Raw genomic sequence first — 24,495 nt, forward strand, 5'->3', positions numbered from 1 at the left:
TAGAAAAATAAAAACCACCCAAGTGATCAGCTCCCTCCCCTCTAGGCCTCACTTGTCTTCTGTTCCTCTCATGCCCACAGCTGAGGGCTGATCGTCTGCCCAAAGTTCCCGTGATGGGCGCATCAGCCCCACCGCAACAGTGCTGAGAGGGGATGTGGGGGCTTTCAGAGGTCACAAGGCTCTGTTCTCACAAGTGCACTGACGCCACTCTGGTGAGGGTGAGTTAACTATTACAGAAGGGGCTCCTGATAAAATGATGGGTCCAGCACACACGTCCCCCAACACTTTCCCACGCTCCCACCTTCCACCATAGAAGGACACTGCGAGAAGGCCACTGGAGCTGCAAGGCCCTTGACCTTGGACTTGCCAACCTCTAGAACTCTAATAAAGGTCTTGTTCTTTATACATCACCTGGTCTCAGGGATTCTGTTACAGAACCAGAACCGCAAAACTCAAACACCAAGAAAGAAGTGTCACTTCGTGTTGGAAGGTGAGCTTTTCTCTCTTGCTGGGGCTCATACTCCAGCTACCTCCCATCTGTTAAGTTTGAACAACCAGGCAGGTTCTCTCTCTCCTGGTCAGTGCTCAGCCCATGAACATAGTCAGGCTTTTCCTCTACTTGAAAATAGCCTCAGGGCCGGGTGTGGTGGCACATGCCTTTAATCCCAGCAGAGGTAGGAGGATCACCATGAGTTCGAGGCCACCCTGAGACTACATAGTGAATTCCAGGTCAGCCTGGACTAGAGTGAGACCCTACCTCAAAACAAACAAACAAACAAACAAACAAGCAAAAAAAAGCCTCAGGCTGGAGAGATGGTTTAGCAGTTAAGGCACTTGCCTGAGAAGCCTAAGGACCCAGGTTTGACGCCCCAGAACCCATATAAGTCAGATGCACAAGGTGGGACACACGTCGGGAATTCAATTGCAGTGGTTGGAGGCCTGGCATGCCAATTCTCTGTCTCATAAATTTTTTTTTAATTTAAAAATAGCCTCAAACTGGGCGTGGTGGTGCACACCTTTAATCCCAGAACTCGGAAGGCAGAGGTAGGAGGGTCTCAGTGAGTTCAAGGTCACCCTGAGACTACATAGTGAATTCCAGGTCAGCCTGGACTAGAGTGAGACCCTAACTCGAAAAAAAAAAAAAAGCCTCACTCTGCAGCCCTGTCACTAAAGCCTCATCTCAGATCGTCCACCGTGCATTAGTGAGAATAGCTGAGGCCAAATCTAGCTCAACAAACCTTCAAGTCCTTCCCACTCGCGCAAAGCCCACCGCAGGCCAAAGAGGCTCTATAACATCTGCTCTGTGCAGGGACGCAGCCGTGCAGGCTGTGCTGATGCTCCCCCAGCCTCCTTCTCAAGGCCATCCTTCCTCCTCTTGTCTCAGACCAGAGAGCTAAGAAATGTTTCTTCTGTGTGCTGGGATGGAGGAAAGAACTGGAAACAGATACTTCCTAGATTTTACTATACTTGGCCTTGAGTGAACATTCAGTGCTTCCTAGTTTTTCCTGAAGTCTGGACTAGATTCTGCCCCATGCTATATGGAAATTGCTCACTGTCCCAATGGCACTAGAGTCTTGCCTTTTCTCCCTGGACTGTAGAACCCCAAACTCCTACAGAACCCCTTTCCTATGCTTAGATGTTTTGCTCTGGGCTTGCTTTTCTTCTCTTTCCTTCCTTCTTTTTTTGCTTCCTTCTCTTTTTAAAAAATTTATTTATTTACTTATTTATTTATTTATGAGACAGAAAGAGAAAGAGGCAGATAAAGAGAGAGAGGAAAGAAAGGAGAGAAAGAGAGAATGGGCAGACCGGGGCCTCCAGCCACTGCAAACAAACTCCATATGCATGTGCCACTTTGTGTATCTGGCTTTATGTGGGTACTGGGGAATCAAACCTGGGTCCTTAGGCTTGGCAGGCAAGTGCCTTAACTGCTGAGCCATCTCTCCATCCCTCTTTCCCTCTTTCTTTTGAGACCTTCTTAAGTTTTTAAAATTGACAAAAACTGTATATATGTGTGGCAGACAGCGTATTATGAAAGATATATGCAGGATACCGTGGCTAGCTCAAGCTGTCTGGCGTGTGCGTCAGTCACATACTTTTGGTGGTGACAATCCTTAGTCCTTACACTTAGTCATTTTCAGGTATATAACAATAAGCATAGTCATCATGTTGTATGCTCTCTGGAATTTATTCTTCTGGTCTGACTAAAATTTGACGTCTTTCAACAAACAGTTCCCCAGTCCTCAGCCATCTTCCCCTACCCTCAACCCTGAAAAACCACTTGCTATTTCCATGAATTCAACTTTTTCAGATTCCATATATGTGAAATCATATGTCATCTTTCTATGTCTGGCTTATTTTATTTGGTTCAATGTCCTCTGGGTTCATCAATTTGTTACAAAGGGAAGAATTTCCTCCTTCTTAAAGACTGAATACTTGGCTGGAGAGATGGCCTAGCAGTTAAAGCCCTTGCCTGCCAAGCCTAAGGACTCAGGTATGATTCCCCAGGACCTACATAAGCCAGATTCACAAGGTGGCACATGCATCTGAAGTTTGTTTGCAGAGGCTGAAGGCCCCAGGGTGCCCATTCTCTCTATATATCTACCTCTCTCTACTGAATATATAAATAAGTAAACAAAGATAGCACTATTCCCTTGTGTATGTATCCCTCATTTTTTTTCTATTCCTGAACACTTGTTTCCTTCTCTTAGCTATTGCGAATGTTGCGACAGCAAATACAGACATGAAGACGATCTCTTCAGCATACTCTGGTCCCTGGGGTTGTATACCTGGGAGTGGTAACGCTAGATCTTATGTAGTTCTTTTCTCTGATTGTATGTGAGACTTCCTGGTGAATATACATGGTAAGCAATTGAGCAGTAGAAGCCCTTATGAGTGCAGAGCCTACCGCTTGTCCAGGGAACCACAATTAGCAATATATTTGACCCCGCAGACATCAGGAACGAGCCACTTCTCAGCTGCCATATCACCTTCAAAGCCATCTACATGGGACTTGGTGACGCCCACTCCTTTGAGATGTGGATCATTTGGTAGCCAGAAAACTTGAATTTGGCCCTGGACAAGGCCTCAACCTCATGTTCTCTATTCTGCAGCTTGATGTGGATAGACATGATGACCTGGCCAATGTAACCTCTGTGCCTTAGGGCCTAACAAAAGCACCCCACATACCTGTCTGGAGCCTGTCAGCCCCAGCACAGGACAGCATCTTGTTGATGCAGATGATGTGGAAAGGACGGAGTTGCATTCAAACATGAAAGCCATCTCTGCCATGACTTTTTAACCATGTACTGGTTGGCTCAAATCTGGGTAGCCTCCGGGGCTCCTAAGGAGAGGTGCTCATATTCATGACACTGTGTGGCCACAAAATGGGAATTCATCCACTTTGGTCTTCTTCCACCCCAGGTCAAAGACACAGATTTTTCATCAGGGCCACCTTGGCAGAAGTGAGGCTGGGGGACAGCTTGTTCTTACAGTACCAGTAACACCAGAGGGGCAGTGGCCCATGATGACACTAAAATCTATGGGTGATGTGTCAGAGGAAAAAGAGCATATGTAGCTCTAGTTTTCATTGTTAAGGAACCTTCACAGTGTTTTCTATCATGATTTCACTACTTTATGTCCACTCCAGTCACATATAAGAGTTCCCCTTTGTCCATCTCACTAGCTCTTCGACATTGTCATCTTTAGTCATTTTGCTAGTAGTCAGTCTTACTGGGTGAGGTGACATCTTGGGCTTCCAATCTGCATGTCACTGGTGAGCGTTAGTGACAGTGAGCATTTTTTCATGGACCTGTTACCATTTGTGTGCCTCCTTTTGGGAATGTGATACGATGTGATCATAGGCTGCCATTACACTTCATGTGGACTCCTGATTCATATAAGAAAAACTTATGCCCAGTGAGACGTTGGGGAAAATGTATGGAGTTCTGAAATAGCAATTAGGGCCTATTTCACTCTGAATCAGACTGTGCTATCTGTAGGTTTTCTTAGTTCCAATCTTTTCATTCTCCCACCTTCCCTCCCTCCCACATAACCCCATCCTAAAAGCAGGAGTCCTTCTATATAGATTGCCCCTTCCCTACACAGCTGTACACATGATCTGAGGTCTGGCCAATCAGAACACCCATCACACGAGTTACTAAGGAGACATTGCCCTTGTGTCTCAGCACAAGGGTCTTTGTTATACTGAAATTTGAATTTAATTTGCCAACAATATGTAAAACTACGAGCAAGTCACTTTCCTCTGTAGATATTTCCTTAACTTAGCCACTGACTACAATGTTCCTTTTTCCTCTGATCCAGGGGTTCTCCACCGTAGCTATTCATTAAATCCATTTGAGGCATTTAAAAAAATGACCCATGTCAGGGCCCCCAAGTCACTAAAATCAGAATATGGGAAAAAGCATGGGAGACTTCTCTGCACAGCCAGGGACCACTGTTCAAGCTTCTCCGACAACTCCTCCTCAGTGCCTATAGCCAGCATCATTGATTCCTACCTCACCCTACTCCCAAGCAGGGTAAATCACAGCCTTTGACTACAAATGAGCTTAGAAGCAATCATTTCTTCCCCAGGCCGCTTCTCCCTAGACCAACCCAAGACAAGATGGGCAGGGTTAGGTTGGTGGATCTTCAGGCCCCTGAAGGGTGTGGCAAGCTGAGGCAAGGCATGAGAGCCATCTGGGGAGGTTTCCTGGCAATACTACCCATTGTCTCAGCAGAACACCTCGTGAAGTGGGAGCAGCTCTGGCCTGCCTAAGGAACACGGCCCCCTCCCCAAAGCGACCATCAGCCTGGTGAGCCAGGTGGGCTGGTCACCCGTAGCACTTGGGGTGAAGCAGTCTCAGAAATCATTCTAACTGTGCAGTGTTAGCAATAGGCTGGAGCAGGTCCCCTCCCAGAGCCCATGTATAATGAGAAATGAGCAGTGAGGAGTCCCCTCCCAGAGCCCATCTATAATGAGAAATGAGCAGTGAGGAGTCCCCTCCCAGAGCCCATCTATAATAAGGAATGAGCAGTGAGAAGTCTTTCTCAGCAAAAACAGAGGGGGAGCTGGGCATGGAGGTGGGGAGGCACAGAACTTTGGTTCCAGTTACTCAGGAGGCGCAGGGCTCAGGTAGGAAGATCACAAATTCCAAACACCAGCCTAATAACTTAATACGGCCCTTTCTCAAAAAAGAAAAGAAAATTTTAAAAAAGGCCAGGGTGCTGGGACTGGGGAGACAACTCAAGCAGTAAAATGTTTGCCTCGCAAGCAGGAGGAGCTGAGTCAGGTCTCCATATCCTCGTACATGCCTGGCATTCCTGCAAGCCCAGCACTGGGGGGGGGGGGGTCGTGAAGACAGGCCATCTCTGGAGCTCCTGGGCACTCAGTCTAATCTAATCAGTGAGCTACAGATCAATGAGAGACACTGTCTCAAAAAGAGGTGGACAACGTTTGTGAGGATGATATGTGTGATTGTCCTCAGGCTCCTATAGGCATGTGCATGTGCGCGCGCACACACACACACACACACGAATATATAGACACACATGCACACAACAAAAATAAAGCACTGCATTGTAGCTCAGCGGTAGAGGCCTTGGGTATGATGCCCACACTACAAAAAGAGGTAATTTTAACCCAGAGGCAAGCCTCCACTCCACTTGCTTGGGGAATATAAGGACAGAAGCATAAAGACAGAAGGGCCCTAGATTGAGAAAGCTGGAATTGGAAGGCCAGCCCCTTTCTTACCCTGTTGCCCACAGATCTGGCCTGGCCTTCTAGCCCTCTGGCCTTGGCTATGGGATGCGCACATCAAGCCATCTGAGCACTAAATTTCCCCAGGTCTGAGATCCTGTGTAAGCTACCTACAAAGGCCATTGTTTTTGTATTTCCCTGGCCTCCCACTCCATTTTATTTTATTTTTTTAATTTATTTATTTGAGAGCGACAGACACGGAGAGAAAGACAGATAGAGGGAGAGAGAGAGAATGGGCGCGCCAGGGCTTCCAGCCTCTGCAAACGAACTCCAGACGCGTGCGCCCCCTTGTGCATCTGGCTAACGTGGGACCTGGGGAACCGAGCCTCGAACCAGGGTCCTTAGGCTTCACAGGCAAGCGCTTAACCGCTAGCCATCTCTCCAGCCCCCACTCCATTTTAAAATAGCTTCTAGGCCAGCTCTCACCCTGGGAAATGGATCCCATGAGCCTGAGAGTCATATTCCATCCCCAGCCCACTCTGGCCCCAAGGGTGGGTCTGTCTCCACTGACCCTCATCTGAGGTGGGTTTCCCCTGGCCAGATGCTGAGATGCAGGCCTCCTTCTGCCTGGAGCTTCCTTCCTTGCCCTGGAGCCTCCTGAGCACCCAAGCTGACAACCTTTTAAAACAAAGGATTCAAAGCACAAAAGACTTGAGATTTAAGGAGAGTCCTGCACACCTCACCGAGATTCCCAGCACTCCCCGCTTCTGTGACCATACATTCTCAGTGAGTCAAGAGGCTGACGCTGGCCCTTGCTACTTAGAGACTTCACTGCAGCGTCTTCCAACGCAGGACACCACATCATTATGACTCCTTAGTCTCCTATCATCACAACCACCTTTCAGTGCCTGCTGTTCTCCATCAGGGGTTCTCAGCCACCCCCTGGAATTGTTTGGTAAGTCTTTGAAAGGCACCAAGGCCAGAGCCACAGTACCAATGTTGTTCAGAGCCACAGTACCAATGATGTTCCAGAGTCTCCACTGTGGCAGGAGAGGCACCATTTTCTCCTAACGCCGTGCCGACTCTAACGCTCACTCTGCAAGAGTTGGGAGGAAGTGCTCTTAAAATGCCCAATGTCGACTCCCCCCGCCACCTCCTTAGTGGTTGGGACGAATGGCTACTTCTAAGTTGATTTCTAATGAGTCGTGAATATGATGGGCATGTCTTGCAAAGTGCTCATTGGTACTTACTACTATTCAGTCAAATCAGAACCGTGCAGCTAAGGGTGGGGTCTCTTACTTAATCCCTCAGTTTCATGCTTCTCCCCTCCTCCAGGGCTGCTCACCTTGTCTCTCACATGCACCACTAGATTTATAGCCATCAGTTCTAACAGAAATATTAGGGGCAGGATGGCGTTTACTGATTGTACCACATTAGGTATAACGCTAGACTTCCCCCCCATAAAATCCTTAAAGATTTCTTTACACTGTAATTTATTAGATCTACTTCATTCACTTTGATCGCCTCATAGAAAACAAATTTATTTATGTATGGCTACATAGGTTATTGCAAATTGTTTTTGTACTTGCAAGTCCATGACATGTCTATCTTGATATGTCATACTCTATTACATACAGCACAGCATTTCCATAAATAAGTGTTATTTCTAGCATGTTACTATGTTTAAAAAATGAATGCCTTGGAGCAGAAAGACTAGATCGCCAAGGGAGTACAGTTTTTCGATTTTGTTTTAGCTGACACTGCCTTGTTCTCATCCAGGCCAGCCTTTCTGACTGGCTTTCAACCCGCCCCTCCCCCAGCTTTCCTACAACTCTGCTGACCCTTGGCTTGCCCACCTTCTGCTTCCCCATTGAAGTAATAAATGTTGTCACATTCATCTCCTCTGTAGTCACGTGAGGACTTTAATGGAACTCTGCAACATTAGAGTTGAAAGTGAACCCAGTGATCATGTCGACAAGTTCCTTTGTTTAAAGAACTTTTGTTGTATATAAATAATGCCTTAACATGTTAGCATGATAAAATTTCAAAGCATATATCATGCACGTAGTAACAAGCTGAATAAAAATGAAAACTCTCTTTTGTTTCCTCCCCTGACTTATTGAGAGATGAACTGTTTTTTTTTATATTTTTTATTTTTATTTATTTATTTGAGAGAGAGAAGAGAGAGAGAGAGAGAGAATGGGCACGCCAAGGCTTCAAGCCACTGTAAATGAACTCCAGATGCATGTGCTACTTTGTGCATCTGGTTTCCGTGGGTTCTGGGGAATCAAACCAAGGTCCTTTGGCTTTGCAGACAAACACCTTAACCACTAAGCCAGAGAGATAAACTGTTAATAGCACATCATAATGAGCTATTTACTACATGAAGCATTCATATGTAAATACACAAAACATAGTGAACAGTGAAGACATTTTATGTAATAGATATAACTGACTGCATTTCATGCAATTATTATTTGCATGAATTATTATTAACAACACATACTAAAACTCTTCCCCTACCAGTGCACATAACCTACCCTCCATTGTTTTAACTATTACATAATCTATAGTATGTGATGTATTTGTCTTTTGTTGTAGTTACTTTCCTGCTGCCGACCAAAAGGGTTTACTGTGGCTGGCAGTCTTGAGGGGTGGTTTCATGATGGCAGGGAAAGACGACAGAGCAGAGGCCAATCATCACCTCTGCACAACAGAAGAAAGACAGCGGCAACAGCGAGATGTGCTCTGGCAAGGGGGCGGTGTCTATGAAGACTCAAAGCCCATCTGTCCCCAGGAGCACACCTCCTCCAGCAAGGCTCCACCTCCCAAATTGCCACCAGCTGGGGACCAAGCCCATGAGTCTATGGGGGACACCTGATGCAAATCACCACACTGTCTATTTCTGTGGAACAGATGGCCCCCTCCTCAAGTTTAGAAGCATAAACCATAAGAAATAAACAAGGGAAAACAGCCATGATCTCCCCCACTTTCTAGGCTTGGGTAGCCTGAAGCAGCTCCCTCCGGTGGCTTGGAATCAAGGCTTCTTGTTAGGCCTGCAAACTGAGCTGCAGGCTGGAGCTGCTGTCCGCTTCCCTGGGGCCAGAAGATCTGCCTACAAGATGGGATGGCTCACTCACATAGCTGCTGGTGGATGACCTCAGTTCTGCTCCGCATGGGCTCTCTCCAGCGCTGCTCCTAAGACAGTGTCCCAGAGGAAATAACCAGTGAGAACAAGGGAGAAAAAAAATGGACAAAGAAAACCACTATCTTTTTGTGATCTATTATTGTTGTGGCATGTGCTATTGATCATATAAACCAGTCCATGGTTCAAGGTGGGAGAGGACTTGGCCTGAGGGTACTCAGAGGTGGGGAATCACTGGCAGTCTATTTGGAGGCTGCTTCTCACCCAGGGCCACTGTGGTTTATCACCCTCCTCATGAAAGTCTTCAGGTTTTCATGCTCACGGGTAGCACTACCACGGACATCCTCAAATGTGCTTCTTGAGCCCATGTTCTTTTCTTCGAGTCCCACTGAAAACATTGCTATGATTCCTATATTTTCAAATGGAAAATTGAAACCAGAGGAAAGTGAGTTTGCCAAGGTCACACTGTTAATCCTCTGCAACACAGAGATTACAACTCCAGCCACCTGAATTCCAGCCGAGTCCAATTCCAGAGCCATGCTTTAGGCAAGGCAAATGTAGGCTGAGATGAGATCACAACTGGTATCTTGAAATAAACTGCTGGGAACTCCCAACACTTGGCTCCCAGAACAGTAACACAGGTATCAGCTTATCTTGCTTTGTAGGTACTAAATAAACACCACCAAGTTCAAAGGCTAGATTCACCCATGCCCGAACTCCTTAGCTGCCTGGATTAAAAGGCAGCCAATAGAAATAAGAATCCTTCTCATGTCATGATTAGTGGAAACACTGGACTCAGACAGACCCAGGTTTGAGTTCTGGCTCTAGCCATGACTGGGCAAGCCGCGCAAATCCTGAAATGTGGCGCCATCTGTGTGATGCGATGGGTGTTCATGGATATCCTGGAATGTGTGTGATGTGCTCGGCTGGGGTCTGGCCAGGGGAACTGCTGCTCCTTCCATTCTCCCTAGTTAGCCCATTGCAGTTATCCTACTCAGATAAATGGATCCTGTTTTCTAAAGACAGCTATGGTATTTGCAGAGTTCATTGTATTCCGTTTTCCCACATCACAAGCCTCTGCTCTTTGCACAGATCTTATGCTGCGGCCTGTGTTTCTTGTTGCAAACTGTCCAGGTTTCTGATGCAGAGTGAGGTGTGGTTTAAAGTATGCATAGAACCTAGTGAATGGTCATGAAATGCAGCTGGGTGCTAGTTGCATAGCAACTGTCTCTGTAGACACGGCCTGAATACCCCTCACCTCTATGACTCTAGCTCAGGCACAGTATCTAGCACTTGAGCTGTCTGGGATGGATGGGTGGATGGATGGATGGGTGAATCGGTGGATGGGTGGATAGGTGGATGGATGGGTGGGTGGGTGGATGGGTGGATGGATGGGTAGATGGGTGGGTGGGTGAATGGATGGATGGGTGGATGGGTGAAAGGGTGGATGGATGGATGGATGGGTGGATGGATGGGTAGATGGGTGGATGGATGGGTAGATGGGTGGATGGATGGGTGGATGGGTGGATGGATGGGTTGGTGGATGGGTGGGTGGGTGGATGGATGGATGGGTGGATGGATGGGCGGATGGATGGATGGGTGGGTGGGTGGGTGGATGGGTGGATGGATGGATGGGTGGGCGGATGGATGGATGGATGGGTGGATGGATGGGCGGATGGATGGATGGGTGGGTGGGTGGGTGGATGGGTGGATGGATGGATGGGTGGATGGATGGGCGGATGGATGGATGGGTGGGTGGGTGGGTGGATGGGTGGGTGGATGGATGGGTGGATGGATGGGTGGATGGATGGGCGGATGGATGGGTGGATGGGTGGGTGGATGGATGGGTGGATGGATGGGTGGATGGGTGGGTGGATGGATGGGTGGGTGGATGGATGGGTGGGTGGATGGGTGGATGGATGGGTTGGTGGATGGGTGGGTGGGTGGATGGATGGGTGGGTAGATGGATGGGTAGATGGATGGGTGGGTGGGTGGGTGGATGGGTGGATGGGTGGGTGGATGGGTGGATGGATGGGTTGGTGGATGGGTGGGTGGATGGGTGGATGGATGGGTGGGTGGGTGGATGGGTGGATGGATGGATGGGTGGGTGGATGGATGGGTGGATGGATGGATGGATGGATGGGTGGGTGGATGGGTGGGTGGATGGATGGGTGGGTGGATGGGTGGGTGGATGGATGGGTGGGTGGATGGATGGATGGGTGGGTGGATGGATGGGTGGGTGGATGGATGGATGGGTGGGTGGATGGATGGGTGGGTGGATGGATGGGTGGGTGGGAGGATGGATGGGTGGGTGGATGGGTGGGTGGGTGGATGGGTGGGTGGGTGGATGGATGGATGGGTGGGTGGGTGGATGGATGGATGGGTGGGTGGATGGATGGGTGGGTGGATGGATGGATGGGTGGGTGGGTGGATGGGTGGGTGGATGGATGGGTGGGTGGATGGATGGGTGGGTGGGTGGATGGATGGGTGGGTGGATGGATGGGTGGGTGGATGGATGGGTGGGTGGGTGGATGGATGGGTGGGTGGATGGATGGGTGGGTGGATGGATGGGTGGGTGGGTGGATGGATGGGTGGGTGGATGGGTGGGTGGGTGGATGGGTGGGTGGGTGGATGGGTGGATGGGTGGATGGATGGGTGGGTGGGTGGATGGATGGGTGGGTGGGAGGATGGATGGGTGGGTGGATGGGTGGGTGGGTGGATGGGTGGGTGGGTGGATGGATGGATGGGTGGGTGGATGGATGGATGGGTGGGTGGGTGGATGGGTGGGTGGATGGATGGGTGGGTGGATGGATGGATGGGTGGGTGGATGGATGGATGGGTGGGTGGGTGGATGGGTGGGTGGATGGATGGGTGGGTGGATGGATGGGTGGGTGGATGGGTGGGTGGGTGGATGGGTGGATGGGTGGATGGGTGGATGGGTGGATGGATGGGTGGGTGGGTGGATGGATGGGTGGGTGGGAGGATGGATGGGTGGGTGGATGGGTGGGTGGGAGGATGGATGGATGGATGGATGGGTGAATGGGTGGATGGATGGGTGGGTGGGTGGATGGATGGGTGGGTGGATGGATGGATGGGTGGGTGGGTGGATGGATGGATGAATGGGTGGATGGGTGGGTGGGTGGATGGATGGATGGGTGGATGGATGGATGGGTGGGTGGATGCGTAGATGGGTGGGTGGATGGGTGGATGGGTGGGTGGATGGATGGGTTGATGGATGGATGGGTGAATGGGTGGATGGATGGGTGGGTGGGTGGATGGATGGGTGGGTGGATGGATGGATGGGTGGGTGGATGGATGGATGGGTGGGTGGGTGGATGGATGGATGAATGGGTGGATGGGTGGGTGGGTGGATGGATGGATGGGTGGATGGATGGATGGGTGGGTGGATGCGTAGATGGGTGGGTGGATGGATGGATGGGTGGGTGGATGGATGGGTAGATAGATGGATGGGTGGATGGATGGGTGGAAAGGGGTCAATATATCCAAATCAAGTGAAATGAATGGCCACAAAGAAAATCCTTGGACTGTCAGATTCTTGCCTGGTGCTAGGATTTGGATGAGTGTCCCTCAAAGGCCCATGTGTTAAAGGCTTTATCCTTTGAGTGGGGCACTATTGAGGTGACAAACATCCCTAGAAAGTAAGTTCAAAACTAGAAGGGTACTGGCATCCACTCTCCCCTCTAGGATCCTGAAAAGTCAGCGGGCACACTGCAGGCGACACAGAAGAGTTTGGCATCCTAGCCCACCCTCCACCCCCACAGTGCCTCCACAGCCCCAAGGAAGACCTGAGCTCCCCAGAGTGGGGATCCAGTCTCCGTAGCCACAACCACTCCCTTCTGCATCTGGAAAGCCACAGAGAGAGGCTGGCCAAGCCCACCAGCTGTCCTGGTGGGTCCAGAGGGTAGTGCTACCCTATAGGAACTGGGGGAGAATGGCAATACTCTATGGGTGGTGGTGGGCAATGCAGTTCAGGGAGTGAGTCAGAGGCCCTGCCAGCATGGTCCATGATGTGGTTTACTCTGGGGTTCTATATAGCAGCCCCTCTCCCCTACACAGCACTCCCCCATTCCAGAGCCCTTCACTGTCCTTCCTCAGGAAGCCTACTACCCAAAGATAAATGCCTGTCGGTGACCAAACAGACCCACATTCTTGACTTTCCTCTCCTCCAGGACTAAGCCAGGCCAGACAGGTCAAGGGCAGGATACTGAGCAGCAAGATGGTCTCCAGAAAGACTGGGATTTCCCCATAGGCACACACGTGACAGAAAAACTCAGAGTCCCTGGCAGCCAGGACAAAATCAATGCAGCTGCCTGGGACCCCTCAGCAATTGGGTTCCAACCAGGGTGGGAAGGGCCTTCCAGTTTTGGGGGAGCCTGGCCATAAGTTCCTCAGCCTCCTCAAGGAGCTAAGGGTTTGTCCCAGGAATATAGAATAATTCCAGCAGCAGCCAAATCCGTCTTCCCTCAAGGTAGCTAGGAGGGGCAAGGAAAGGAGAATCCCCAATGTGATTTAGCTCCAAAAACCTGGGCTTTAGAAGGGCCCAAAGGATTCTCATGAAAAATCTCATAGGCGAGCCCTTGCAGAGCTGCTGAACATCCTGTTATCAGACACTGTCAGGAAAGAGGGGACGTGGAGCTAACAGAAGTCCAAAACTCAGCATCTTCACCTGCCAGGTGTGGGGGCACACACCTTTAGTCCCAGCACTTGGAAGACAGAGGTAGAGGACTGCTGTGAGTTCAAGGTCACCCTGAGACAATATAGTGAATTCCAGGTCAGCCTGGGCTACAGTGAGACCCTACCTTGAGCAAACAAACAAATTCAGCATCATCTATTTTTTATATGTATTTTATTTGAGAGAGAAAAAAAAAGCACAGATAGAGATAGAGAGAATGGGCATTCCAGGGCCTTGAGCCACCACAAATAAACTTCTGATGCATGTACCACCTTGTGCATCTGGCTGTGCATGGGTACTAGGAAACTGAACCTGGGTCCTTTGGCTTTACTGGAAAGCTCTTTAACTGCTAAGCTGGCATCTTCTATTTATTGTAGTGATTTAGATGATTTAGGTGTAAGGCTTCCTAAAAACAGTGCATTCCACTTTATGCTCTTAGATAAATCAGTTGAGGCTAATCTGATACCTTAGGATTCAGCAGAAACCCAGCTCTCGGCAGGCAGACCCCCACGTTAATGCTCCCCAATGGTCATGCTTGCAAGATTATGTAGTCAACAGCTTTCTATGGCTTTGTGACCAGCCCTTTGTCCGTGTGTCACCGTGTCACCCTCAGCACTTCCTTGCAGTTGCTTACAGGATAGGAGCAGGAATGTGGCATGTGTGTGCCTGGGAGGGGATTGGCAGGGAAGGAGCTGGTCTAGGGTTATGGTTCTCTACCCTGGAGGGAGTTACTATCTTCTGTAGATTCCTCTCTCCCCATCTGAAACAAAGGATATTGTAGAAAGTGAATGTATCAGGCCCCAATGCGCTGTCATTCCCACAAAAGTGCTTAAACCCATCATATCAACCCACGAGAAAGAAGACACAATGGTTTCTGCTCAGGTGTCCCCCTCTTGTTTGGTGACTTCCAGAGACTGTATAAAGAAATACCTACTCACCCAAATCAGGAGGGCACCAACAGATGATGTCCAAGTATAGCTTGGAAAACCAGTAAGTTTATTGGGATTACTTACAGGAATATGGGTGACTCAAAGGCAGTTATGCCACTAGAAACTCCCCTGGGCACCTTATGGGCAGGCATACCACTACTGAAGATCTCACTGTAGTCTGGGCAATTCATTAAAAAGCTGCACTACTGAAAGGTCCCCTGGGCAATGTCTGACCTTCTACCTCCTACACAATCTCAGGGAAGGAAGAGGCCTGTGAGGACCACATGAATGCTCCAAAGGCTCAAGACCCAGGTTGCTTCTCCATCTCTTGATGAGGGAATGTTAATGGACCCAATCTCATGGAAGTCTCATACAAGTCTCATCTAGCCACTCTGACTCAAGATGGCGACAGCCATGTCCCATGGGAAGAAACAGCTACACAACACTTGTCACATAGCCTATGCCCTCCGACAGATAGAAGCCACCTGTGTCCAGCTTCCAGGCCTCACAAGTAGCTGGCCTGTGGAACATGGGGACCTGGCCAATGAGCAAATGGGCTGCCCAGTGGAGACCCACTTGCCTGCCAGAGAGAGATGTCGGAATGCACCAGTGGGCTGAGGCTAGCTGTGGAAATGCTGAAGCAAAGCAGAGTGTTCATATCTGGGGGTCTGTACCCATAAATCCAACCAAGCTGAATTGAAAACTATATGGAAAAACCTGCCTCTGCGCTAAACATATATAGACTTTTCCCTTGTGATTAGCCCCAACCAATCCAACTAGTTACAAAGCATTTCCATTATATTAGGTATTATAAGTAATGTGGGGATTATTTGAAGTGTACAGAGGATTGTGGAAATTATTTGCAAACATTCTGCCATTAGTCATAAAGGATTTGAGTATCTATCTGCAGACTCACTGTCTACAGGAGATTCTGACTCCAATTCTCCAGGGATAATGAGTGGCAACTGAACCTCTGTGTGCCTGAGCTCCTGAATACCGTCTCTAGGCCCAGCATCTTCCTTGGGTCCTCCTCCTACCTTCTCCACTAACAAATACCTGGTATGGCCACCCTTGAGTTCTCTCCTGCATCCCCATGGCCAGTGTCATACATGTCTGAGGGGTGTAGCAGCTTACTAAGACCTTACGGAGGAGAGAGTAGATGCTGGATGAGTGAAACATCTTGAAACGGAGTGTTAAGAGTTCAGGAAAGACCTTGAAACCCACACCCTAAGTTTATGTCGAATTTTAATCAAAGAAATGAATAAAATAAGACCGAGAAGGGTAATTATTAAATTATGATATTTATTTAGGGAAGTACAGACCAAGGGAAGGAAAATGAATACACCATGTGACTTCGGAGCCCATGGTGGTGGGCCTGGAAAAACCATGGAGAGGACAGAAAAGAAAGTTCAATGAGCTCCCGCCATGTGGAGAGCAGGAGGGATAAGGAGCCCATGTGGGAAGCGGGGGTTGGAGGGGGTTCTCTCCTTGCCTCAGCCCAGCTAGGCTGAGACAATAAGACACTTGCCAGATGCTAGAGGTTCACCAGTGCTCAGGCAGCCCAGAGAGAGCTTGCCCTCTCCCCACAAATGTATTTATAAACTTATGGTGGTGGGCCCTACCTTCTGGCTCTGGTGAGCCAGAGGGACAGCAGTTGGTCTGGACCAGGGGCTGTCTCAGGAGGACACTAGCCATGATGCCAAGTTCAAGAGGATGAACTTGACCAACCACAATGTTTAAATCCTAGGAAAGACCTCTCTCCCAGGAGGCAGTCCAGGTTGTTTGTGAGGGAAAAAAAAAGGAACTAGGGAAGAGATAAGAAGCCAGATCATACTCCGTGTCAACCAAAGTGGAGACCTTCCTGCCTTTTTACTTTCAGGAGCCACCCTAACAGCCTAACCAAGTGGCCTGACTCCCTGTCAAGCTCACTGAACACCAAGGGCTGGGGATGTCCTCAGCAAGTAGCAGGACAGTGTCTCCTGCTGCTTGACCCCTCAAAGACACATGTATGAGTTTGCTGGACAGTTTGAGGCCTTCTAGTGAAGGGAAGTATAGGCTTGCTGTCCTCGCGGCTCCTCACCTCTGTCTATGTATCAGTCAGGCTCTGCATTCTCAGCTCACCAGCTCTCAGGAGGCCAGAGAGAAGGTTCTATAATGTGGAGGTGAGCCAAGGCAGCAGACGGCTGGCAGACTTGGAAGCCAGGTGGGCTGCTCCCGATGACCGTGGCTCACAAGTCACATTGCCACACCTCTTTGAGCCTCCCCCCTCCCCCTGCTTAGGGGAGCTACTTAAACTCACCTTGCAGATTGCCAGGGGGCTAGTGAGCCTGACACAGACTCTGATCTGTCACCCACAGCTGGCTTAGAGACTTATTTTGATGAATCAAGATGGCGGGAGTTTCACAGGTGTGTTCAGTCTCTGCTGATGCACTGGGCTGTACCCTCAGCCACATACCATCCTGTCTAGGGAGTAGACATTGCCAAAAATCTGGGAACCACATTCGTTTTTAAGCATCAAAAATATTATTAGGACTGGAGAGATGGCTTAGAGGTTAAGACACTTACCTGTGAAGTCTAAGGACCCAGGTTCCATTCCTCAGGACCCACATAAGCCAGGCACAAGGTGGCGCATGCGCCTGGAGTTTTTTGTAGTGGCTGGAGGCTCTGGTACACCCATCCTCTCTCTCTCTCTCTCTCAAACAAATAAAGAAATAAAAATATTAAAAGGTGTTTTTAAAATATCAGTATAAGGCTTTAAAAGAAGGGGGGTCCTATGCCCGATCTAGGATTTTATTCCTAAACGTATACTCCCCAGCTAGGTCCCTTTCAGGCCTGGACTTCCTGCTAGGACTTGGGGTTGGGCAGTGGTTATAGTTTCCTATAAACAAGCCTTGGTAGACCTTTTCCCAGAAGCTAAATGTTTAACTGGTTCATTCCAGAGATGAGGAAGTAAGTCTGGGTAAGAATGGACCATGATGGTGGCCAGGAAAGCCAAGATGTGGCTCCGCGGCCCTGGGCCCACACACCTAGCCTTATTCACAGAGGCAGGGGGTGAATTATACAGAGAAGGATGTGTGCTGGAAAGGGGAGGAAAGGATGTGGCCTTTACCACACAGGTAGAGCAGGGCCTGGGTTAAGTGGATCTAATGATTGATTGGTTTATTTATGATGCAGGAAGTGCTGTTCATATTGACCTTCAAGGTTCACAGAAGTGTGTTTAGGACACACAGTGAACAGACAGCTGGCATTTAAGCCCCAGCAAAATTTCCAGTGTCCTCTGGCCTCTCGGGCAGGCAGGAGGCGTGGGAGTGGGGATTGCTTCAGGTCTTTCTTACTCAACGGGACAAGGATAAGGGGTTGAATGCTTCCCATTTCATATCTGCTGCTCCCCAACTTCAGAGCTGCCCTTCCAGCCAGAGCTGGTAACACAAACCTGTAATCCCAACTCCTCCCAAGGTCAAGGCAGGACTGAATGTTCAAGGCCTGCCTAGGCTACTGAGTGGATTCAAGGTCATTTGTATAATTTAATGAGACCCCATCTGAAAAGAAAAAAGTCAGAAGAGGGCTAGGAATGTAGCTCAGCGGTATAACGTTTGTCTAGCATGGGGGAGGTTGTGGGTTCCATCCCCAGTACGTAAAAAGCAAAAATGAGCTGTTTCTCCCAGGCTGACTTACCTTCCATGGCAGCTAAAGGCTCAGAACTTAGAGTTATAGCCTGCCCAAGCTTCAGCAGAGGCAGCTTGCTTAGAGGCAGAGCTCTTGGCTGGTTATATATCCTAGAGAAGAGGGGAACACAAATACTGGGGACCAACAAGCGGAGGTGGCTGCCCAAAGATCGCATCTGCTCCTTATCTTCCTTTTTTGATTTAAGGAAACTTCTCTCTGCTGTCCTCTGGTTTTGGGAAGCATGGGTCTCAGGGGATGGGCTGCCTTGGAAAGACAGTGAGCCAGGCCACTCCTGGTGCTCGAGAGAGCTGTCCATAATCCCACAGCTGAGCTACGGTCTAGTAAATCCGTTCGCACACTCTGGACCCACCATCGTATTTCCCAAAGCAAGCACTTGGGACTTTTCATTCAGCAGGCGGCATAGAGGCAGAGCAGCCTATGGCCACCAGTGGTTCTTCTGTATACCTTTCTGTATACATTTATGTGTACCTTTATGTCTACCTTTCTGTACACCTTCATGTGTACACGCTTTCTGTGTACCTTTGTAAGGCTCCTGCTCTGGGTCAGAGCCTTCCCAAGGTTGACACTCAGGTCCCAATCCAGAACTCAAGACATGTCACAGGCTACCAAGAGGTCAAAAGTGTTCCCATCTAAAGATAGTAACACCTTATTGCTGAAGACTCCACATGCTTGAGCTTCAAGAACACTGAGAAATCCTGCTGGAACTGAGCTGAAAAACTCCTCTCTGTAGACCGGCTGACAGAAAGCTGGAAAACGCTATGCTGCATGCAGCTCCATGGAAAGAGAAATAAAAAAGAAGAAGAAAGAAAGAAAAGTCATCAGTGGAGACAAACAACAGCAGACACTGCAAGCCTTAAATTTGGCCAGCCAGGCCAAATGAGCCAACGGTGCAATAGTGGTGTGTCTATTATGGGGGAAACAAGGTGCCCTCTAATTGGACTGGAGGACCACTTCACCGGAGGAAACACATGCCTGATAATGAACACCTATTACAGGGGAAGTCAGAGCCCTAGGGATGTAATGCCTGCTGGTATCTGGCTAAACGTATATATTATGTTCACCAAACTGTCCAGAAATCACCTCTCTTAATGTTCATACCCATATATTAATGCTACTCTAGTTTTTGATTAGAGAAGCTTCTCTTTTCAGATGGCGGTAACCTCTGGGATGACTCAAAAGTCACAACAGTACTGAGAAGAAGTGACAGAAGAGTGCTCAGCACTGAAACATCTCTATCACACATTCCAAGGCTCAGGGTCCATTGTGGAAGAGGTGTCAGGAAGAATGTAAGAGCCAAAGGAAGGGTAGGACTCCTTACAACGCACTCTTCCAGACACAAAATGGCCTGGATATCCATGACCTCACAGCACAAGACCATCATAAGAGGAGGGAAAGATCATGTCATCAAAATAAAAGAGAGACTGATTGAGGGGGGGAGGGGATATGATGGAGTGTGGAGCTGTGAAGGGGAAGTGGGGGGGATTATCATGGTTTATTGTCTATAATTATGGAAGTTGTCAATAAAAATAAAAATGAAATAAAGTGTTCCTATATAAGGAGGATTGTACCTGGGTGGCAAGGGGGTTCTGGAGGGGGAGGCCTATATCCAAGTGAGGCGGAAGCAGGAAGCTGAGGGGCCCAGCCAAGATGGGTGAGGAACAAGGAGGCTGGCTCTATAAGATGGGGGTGGGGAAGGGCATCCCAGGCTGTGACCTGGTGGGGCAAAAGTGGGTGAGCTTCTCCAGCAGGCTGCAGAAGGATGAGGGGTAAGCACAGGCGGGCAGGCAGGCAAGACCCGAAGCTATAGGAGAGGCTTCTGTAGAAAGCCTGGAAGAGATGGGGAATTCCGTGCCCAGAGCTCCCAACACAACAATATTCCTAAAACCTGATACCTGGGCTGGAGAGATGGCTTAGCGGGTAGGCGCTTGTCTGTGAAGCCTAAGGACCCCGGTTCAAGGCTCAATTCCCCAGGACCCACGTTAGCCAGATGCACAAGGGGGCGCACGCGTCTGGAGTTCGTTTGCAGTGGCTGGAAGCACTGGCGTGCCCATTCTCCCTCTCTATCTGCCACTTTCTCTCTCTGCCACTCTCAAATAAATAAATAAATAATAAAAATATTTTAAAAATAAAATAAAACCTGATACCTTACCTCCTTCCAAGCTTCCTCCCCTCCAGTCTGGCCAGGCCATACTGTTCAGGTAGAAAAAGTGAGGGTGATCCCTGAGACATGTAGGTTCATGTCCCCTCATCCCCTAGAGAAGTAAGAATCTGTCAGTTCCTCACTCTGTCCCTTCCCTTGATGTCACAGAGAAGCCAGCACTGTCCCCCAGTCAGACCCTCTAGGTAACCAGGGTGACATGGATCACAGGTGGCACACACCATTCCCATCTTTCCAAACCATTTAGGACATGGAGGGAAGGACCCGCCAAAAGTTCCCCTTGGCCATATAAGCAGGGTTCTTGTGTGGACTTAAGTCCTTGCTGGGTGTTAGTCAACACTCAGTCCCCCAGGATTCCTGCACGTGGGCTTGCAGCAGCAGGGACCGGGGAGCATTCAGACAAGGATGGGCCAACTGTTTACCGTTTGGCCTCTCAGAGGCTCGCTCACCCTTGGCCCTTGCCCTGGAGACTTTTTTTTTATTTATTTTTTAAAATTTATTTATTTGCAAGCAGAGAGAGAGAGAGAGAGAGAGAGAGAGACAGAAACAGAGAGAGAATGGGTGCACCAGGGCTTCCAGCCACTGCAAATAAACTCCAGACATGTGCACCCCCTTGTGCATCTGGCTAACGTGGGTCCTGGGGAGTCGAGCCTTGAACCAGGGTCCTTAGGCTTCACAGGCAAGCACTTAACCACTAAGCCATCTCTCCAGCCCCTGAAGACTTTTGTCAGTATATGGATACAATGGAAACAATTAGAGAGGAGGGTGACAGTGTCAGAAATGGTAAGGGACAGCCTGGAAGAGTTGATAGGGAAATGCATGGCCTCGCCTGCTGCGGAGTTGTGGACTGACTGTAAAAGGCCCTACCTACCCTCCAGCTTTTGATCTGCCACTTAGGAGCTCCCCCTGGCGGCAGGGCCACAGATGTGGGGTTGGAGCCTTGCTTCAAAACAAAAAAATGGAAGGGCAGGGAGGGGTGCCAAACTGCTGGGTATGTCAGAAAGATGGTGTGGTGTCCTGAATGCTGGGTTCCCAGCTGATGGGAAATTTGGGGGTTGACGCCTCCTGGAGGCAGTGTATAGTTGGGGGCAGGCCTGTGGGTATTGTAGCCACCAGTGTCCCCTTGCCAGTGTTTGATACACTCTCCTGTTCCTGTTGTCCATTTTATTTATGTTGGCCAGGGGGTGATGTCCACCCTCTGCTCATGCCATCGTTTTCCCCTGCCATCATGGAGCTCCCCCTGGAGACTGTAAGGCAAAATCAACCTCTTTTTTTTTTTTTTTCCCAAAAGCTGTTTTTGGTCGGGTGATTTCTGCCAGCAATGTGAACCTGACTGCAGCAGATGGCAAGGAGGGAAGAGGGGCAAAGTTCTGTCTCCCAGGCCAGTGCTTGCTAACAGGCAGTTCTATCAAGAGGAGGAGAGGACAGAGGGCCACAGGAGGTCCTGAGGAGGTCCACTGGCCTCGCACTGGGCAGAATTCTCCCCCAGGTGGCCTGCAGAAAGGACACAAGAGGCAGAGGGGAGAAGCTGGGCTGGCTGCCCATGCAGAGCGGAGTTGCTGGGGCGGCTCGGGCTGGCTGCTCTCTGCGCTGCTCACGAGGCGCGGTGGCAGAGCCCCGGTGAGAGATCTAGCCGGGCTGCCAGCCCAGTTCTAGGGGCAGAGCCAGGATTCTGTAAGACTAGCAGCTCCGCAGGAAGCAGGCGTGGAGATGTGCCTCGGGAGTCTGCAAATGAGCGTCTGTTAGCAGCAGGCCCTTCCGGAGGGAAGCCAAACCCAGAACCCAGAAGAGCCAGAACCATCCCTGGGACAGGGGCCGAGCAGGGGACAAAGGCCACCCACAGTCCTGGCATTCGCGTCACACACGTGGGACCCCTGTGCACGGGGTCACCAGCAGATGGACTGAGATGAATTGATTCCAGCGAGGCTGAGCAAGGCAGTATGGCACCCACACAGCGCATGGCTCTCTCCACGTGCAAGCCCCTGCTTGTTGGTCCCCAGTATTTGTGCTCCGCCACTTCCATAGCTGAGCACAAGAGGTTACTCCAAATACAGCCTAGACCGACCAAAATTTGTCACAGTAAATGTAGCTACATGACTAAGATCTGGTCAATAGATGAGCACAACCTCAGGGACACTTTCTTTTTTCTTTTTTCTTTTTTTTTTGGTTTTTCGAGATAGGGTCTCACTCTAGTCCAGGCTGACCTGGAATTCACTATGTATTCTCACAGTGACCTCGAACTCACTGCGATCCTCCTACCTTTGCATCCCGAGTGCTGGGATTAGGGGTGTGCACCACCACGCCCGGCTCAGGGACACTTTTTTGAGGGTGACCCCCAAGATATGGAGGATGGTGTGCCTGGCTCCCATGAGGGCTCTGGGTGCTCTGTAAACACGTGCCTCATTGATTTGCTATAACTATAGAAAGCTCTCCTCTGCTGCCCCCCAGGGATGGATGTCCTCTGAGCCTTGTTTCTGTGCTTGACATTCTTTAAGCAAGCGAGAGGAACAACCAGGAAGGAGGAGCTCCAGAAGGCAGGGCGAGCCTTGGTCTTCCCCTCTCTTCCTTCTAAACGTTGGCGTGAGGGCGTGATGGCTTGAATTGAAGTAGCCATTTGGGGGTCATGACGTCATGTCGGGAATGAAATTTTCTTCAGAAAAGAAACAAGGCAAATGGCAACTGGGTATCCCTGACCCTATGGAGCCACGACATTGGTGCATGGAGTCTACCTGCCTTTTGATATTTCTATGGAAATAGCCTTTCTGTCGTTCAAGTCAGTTGTTATTTAGTATTTTATGATACGTATAACTCAACTTATTAATAAATGGTGCTGCCTTTCCAGGAGCAAATCCAGTTTCCTTTAAACAGCATGTGCAGAGTACTCCTGATATCAGCAGTCTCACTCTCCCCTGCCCGTCACCCATCCGGTTACACTATCGACAGGAAGGGCTAGCTGGTGGGTCTGTGTGTGTGTGTGTGTGTGTGTGTGTGTGTGTGTGTGTGTGTGCGCGTGTGTGTGGAGTCCTTCCACTGACACTCTATGCATTTCCACAGCCTCACAGGGCAACCCTAAGTCAGTCTGACCAGGAGGTGACTTGTTTCATGGCCCAGCCACATACTTTAGCTTGCATTTGAACTATGAATGGCATTTGCTGATGTGTCTAACTCCCTCCAGGGCCCTGGCTGCTCTATAAATATGTGCTTCATTGTTTTGCTGTAAATACAGAAAGCTCTCCTCTGCCCCGCCCTGGAGATGGATGTCCTCTGAGCTGTGTTTCTCTCTCTCTCTCTCTTTACGAGAGAGAGAATTGGCGCACGAGGGTCTTAGCTACTGCAAACAAACTGCAAATATGTCTGCCCTCAGTGCACATGCATTATCTTGTGCATCTGGCTTACATGGGTTCTGGGGAGTCGAACCTAGGTCCTTAAGCTTTGCAGGTAAGCCCTTTAACCACTAAGCCATCTCTCCAGCCTGTCCTTTTTTTTTTTCCCTACCTGTGTTTCTGTGCTTGACATTCTTTAAGCAAGGGAAAGGAACTACCAGGAAAGAGAAGAGCTTGAGAAGGCCCTTCCTGAGGGAGCTAAGACAGGGAGGGCTGGGCTGGATGGACCTGCTAAGTCTCTGTGCCTCTGCAGAACTGCAGGAGGGGAGCAAAGAGACCTGCAGCCAAGGGAGCCTAGAAGAGACGTTGAGCTGGGAAGCAGAGGATTCTTGCCACAGCTGGGAGGACTCTTGTCGTGACCCCCAAAGGAGGATGAGGACAGGAGGAGGCCCAGGAGGGCGTCCAGAGGAGCTACTTCATGGCCTTACCTACTGCTTTGGCAACATTACTCCATTAATCCTCACAGCAGTCCCCTGGGTCAGATGACAGACCATTTCATGTCGTTGATGGGGATGGAGAGTGAGTGAAGGAGAATTAAAATGAAATCTTGACTGTCTGCTATGTAGGATGAAAGATCATTGCCTAAGATTGGCAAGGCCCCTGTGGAGAGACGGGAGCTGAGGAGTCTCCCTCGGGAGGGAGATGGCTGTCCCCTGCCACCACGCTCACCCATCTGCTCGTCCCTGGGCCAAAAGGCCATCCAACTAAGCACATCACCAAGGACAGAGGCAGGAATTGTCCCTTTTTTGTTGTTTTGGTTTTGTTTTTCGAGGTAGGGTCTCACTCTGGCTCAGGCTGACCTGGA

General features: G+C 49.6%; 1 pseudogene; it reads right to left on the reverse strand.

Moving 5' to 3' along the window:
• Positions 1 to 2,901: 2,901 nt before the first annotated feature.
• On the reverse strand, positions 2,902 to 3,709 carry LOC101608395 (annotated as a pseudogene).
• Between the last annotated feature and the right edge of the window lie 20,786 nt (positions 3,710 to 24,495).

Source organism: Jaculus jaculus, chromosome 5, assembly GCF_020740685.1.
Source record: "Jaculus jaculus isolate mJacJac1 chromosome 5, mJacJac1.mat.Y.cur, whole genome shotgun sequence".
Taxonomy (NCBI): Eukaryota; Metazoa; Chordata; class Mammalia; order Rodentia; family Dipodidae; genus Jaculus; species Jaculus jaculus.